This window comes from Dipodomys merriami, unplaced genomic scaffold, assembly GCF_024711535.1.
Source record: "Dipodomys merriami isolate MVZ:Mamm:240054 unplaced genomic scaffold, mDipMer1.0.p SCAF_5, whole genome shotgun sequence".
NCBI classification, from domain to species: domain Eukaryota; kingdom Metazoa; phylum Chordata; class Mammalia; order Rodentia; family Heteromyidae; genus Dipodomys; species Dipodomys merriami.
Genome location: NW_027206068.1, coordinates 61,137,722 through 61,141,940, shown reverse-complemented (window position 1 = coordinate 61,141,940; position 4,219 = coordinate 61,137,722).

Genomic DNA, 4,219 nt, shown 5'->3' with positions numbered 1-4,219 from the left:
ACGAGTATTGGTCACAGTGACTGAGTCAGGTTGTATTTATAAGGAGCCCAGAGCAGACTCATGTCCTCAGAAATGCTAATATGACTCCCAAGCACCCTTGCAACTCTGCTGGGCGGGGCCCTTACCAATGCCTCTTCCATTCCTTTCCAGTGATAAAGGCCAGCCTCTCCATTTACATGGTCAAGAATTCACTCCCAGGCTGGAAAAGTCCTCACCATTAGTACCATATTTTTTACCAGGTGATATCTAACTAGTGATTTTTAAAAAATTAATGAAGGCTGAGAAGGTGGCTGAGTAATAGCTTGCCTTGCTTGCATGAGGCCCTGGGTTCGATTCCTTAGCACCACATAAGCAGAAAAAGCCGGAAGTGGCGCTGTAGCTCAAGTGGTAGAGCGCTAACCTTGAGCTGAAGAGCTGAGGGACAGTGCCCAGGCCCAGAGTTCAGGCCCCATAATTGACAAAAATTTAATGAAAAGGTCTCAAGCTGTAATCCTAACTACTCAGGAGGCTAACGTCTGAGGATTGAGTTCCAAACCAGGCTGGGAAGGAAAGTCCATGAGATTCTCGTCTTCAATTAACCAAAAGTGGTAAATCATCAGCCTTGAGTAAAAAATAAATAAAATAAAATAAAATAAAAACAAAAACAAAACTAAGGAATAGCACCCAGGCCTTGAGTTCAAACCCTAGTGCCAGCACCAAAAAATAAATATCTCATCATGGTGGATGAAATTTATACTGATAGGAAAGGCCATCATTTAACCCTGAGTTGGAATTACCTCTAGAGCAATACCAAAGTGAAGACAAGCAACCCCAAGACAACTTAGAGATCACATGCTTTCCAGGCCCAGCCAGAACACTTCACCAGGGCAACTCATAATGAAGACTGTTTGTGGCCTCTTTTATGGATCTGAGGCCTAGTTCTTGAGTCCACTAAGGAAATAAAAACATATGTGATTAACCTGGGCGCTGGAAGCTCACACCTGTAATCCTAGCTACTCAGGAGGCTGAGATGAAGATCATGGTTCAAAGCCAGCCCAGGCAGAAAAAGTCCATGAGATTCTTATCTCCAATAAACCACCAGAAAACTGGAAGTGGCGCTGTGGCTGAAGTGGTAGAGCGCTTGCCTTGAGCAGAAGAGCTGAGGGACAGGGCCCAGGCCCAGAGTTCAAGTCCCATGACCAACAACAACAACAACAACAAAAAGAATGTGTTATTCTGAATAAATTATCAGTTGTCTTTGGGGTCTGAATGGAACTATTAATAAGTTTTTTGTTTTGTTTTGGGTTTTGGGTATTTTTGCTTTTTTTTTTTTTTTTTTTTTTTGGTCCGGTTGTGGGGCCTGAACTCGGCCTGAGCACTGTCCCTCAGCTCTTCAGCTCAAGGCTAGTGCCCTACCACTTGAGCCACAGCGCCACTTCCGGTTTTTTTCTTTTTGCTTATGTGGTGCTGAGGAATCGAACCCAGGGCCTCAGGCATGCAAGGCAAGCGCTCTACCACTGAGCCAACTTCCCAGCCCGCTTTTTTTTTTTTTGTCGGTTGAACTCTGGGCCTGGGGACTGTTCTTCATCTCTTTAGCTCAAGGCTAGCGCTCTACCACTTAAGCCACAGTGCTACTTCTGGCTTTTTCTGCTTATGTGGTGCTGAGGAATGAAACCCAGGGCCTCATGCATGCAAGGCAAGCACTCTACCACTCAGCCACCTTCCCAGCCCCCTTAATAAGGTTTTTGCTAGTCTCTATGTCTTATATTATGCCAACTGTCAAAAAAATGGAAGATATTCGTAATTTCTATGGCTTTTTAGGCACTAATGCTTTTGGATCTGTCCCAGGAGCCTTAGTTCCCACAAGCTTTCCCCATCCCTCTGTCCCCATCAGAGATGGCTTATGATTCTTACTGTACCTGCACACAGGTACAGTAAGAGTAGGTATAGCCCAGGGTCATGGTTAGAAGCATTAAGGGAAAACCCTTTTGACACTTGGTGAAATAATAAGGAAGACAGTCAAGACTACTGCAGCTGGGATCAAAGCTGTCATCCTAGCTAGCTGGAGGCAGAGATTGGAGGGATAGAGGTTCAAGACCATCCTGGGCATAACAGCTCATGAGATGCTATCTCAACCAATAGTTGGGCAAGATGGCTCATGACTCATACCTGTTATTCCAGCTGTATATGACTGCGCAAAATGATGTATTCCTGTCATCCCCAGTGATAAGGGGAATCCCAAATGGGAGGGTTAGAGCCCAGGCCTGCCCTGGCATAAAAGACCTTAAAAATAACCAAGATTTCACAAATAACCAAGGCAAAAAAGGCCTGGAGGCACGGCTCAAGTAGTAGAGTGCCTGCCTAGCAGGCAAGAGGACCTACATGCAATCTCTAGTCCCACCAGAAAAAGACTACTAGAGGTCAGGGCTACAGCAATATGAGAATCTCATTGCTCTCAAGTCCCAAAGCAGAAAAGGCAGCAGAGCGAGGGGATCTATGCATGGAAAATGACTCAAAGGAAACACTAACACAAGGGGATTCTTAACTAAACTGGCCTAACAGGTAGGCCAAGAAGTTAGACATCAACAGGAACTTGGTCAGCTACCCAGGTGGAGGGGATGACTTACTAGGATCTTTGTTTAGAGTGGTTCTGACAGGGCCCATGAACCAGCCTGGTTTAAAAAACAAAAAGAGAGATTCTCCTCCCAACACTTAAATTGAATTTCTATACCCACTTTGTCTACCACAGAGGCTGGGGCTCTACTTCCATATAATTTTTGGCTAGAGATGTGAGGCAAAGAAAAGTTAAGTACTCAGAATTTAGACAAGTTGAAATTTACTTCCCACCTTCATTCCCCAGGAAACACTACCAACATGAATAAACCTAAATGGAAATGAATGTCTAAAGAGAAGTTTGTGGCAGTGGAGACTGAAACTTACTGGGACAGACAGACAGAGAGGAGTGTCAAAGTTTGGGCCCTCAATGCTTATAATGTATCATGCTAGACTTGGGTGAGCAGAAGGTGACAAGGAGACCAAAGGATCTAGATGTATATGTACAATGCCTGCCACCTTGTAGCTGCTTCATTAGTATTGAGTAAATGAACTCAAAAGTCCATTGGCTAGCTCTAAAATGCTACACTATTAAGATAAAAGGGCTTAGCTGCATGTGAAGGCACAAATCTGTAACCCTGACATTTGGGATGCTAAAGCTGGAGGATCACACATTTGAGGCCATCCTGCGTTACACAGGGAGTTTCAGCCACTTGGGCTACATAGACAGTCCCTATAAAATATAAAACAATAAAAAAGATGGAGGGCTGACATTGCAACATGGATGCCTTGAAAACACTATGCTAAACTCAATACAAAAGAATAAACATTATGTGATTCCACTTATTTGAGACAAATTCACAGAGACAAAAGCCAAAGCATGATCAAAAGATTCTGGAAATGAATACTGTAATGGTACAATAACATTGTGAATATAGTGAGTAATGCCACTAAATTGTACCCTGAAAAACAATTAAGCCAGACACCAGTGGCTCACACCTGTAATCCTAGCCACTCAGGAAGCTGAGATCTGAGGACTGTGGTTTAAAGCCAACTCAGACAGAAAAGTCCATGAGACTCTTATCTCCAATTAGTTACCCAAAAGCCAAAAGTAAAGCTGTAACTCAAGTGGTACAGCACTATCCTTTAGCAAAGAAAACTTAGGCCCTGAGTTCAAACCCCAGGATCAGCACTAAAAACTAAACAGAACATCAGGAGGCTGAGATCTGAGAATCATGGTGTGGAGTGAGCATGGGAAGACAAATCTGAGAGACTCCTATCTCCAATTAAGTAGCAAAAAGCTGGAACTGGAGGTGTGACTCAAGTAGCAGAGCACTAGCTCAGGGGCAGTGCCCAAGCCCTGAGTTCAAGCCCCAGGGTTAACAAACACACACACACACACACACACACACACACACACACACACACACACACACACACACACACACACACACACACACACACACACACACACACAGAAGAAATGGTATTCTCAGATTCTGGTTAGAAAAAAGAACAATCAGCCTGGCACCAGTGGCTCACGCCTATCTACTCAGGAGGCTGAGATCTGAGGATTGCAGTTCAAAGCCAGCCTGAGCAGGAAAGTCTATGAGACTCTTATTTCCAATTAAACCACCAGAAAACCAGAAGTGGCGCTGTGGCTCAAGTGGTAGAGTGCTAGCCTTGA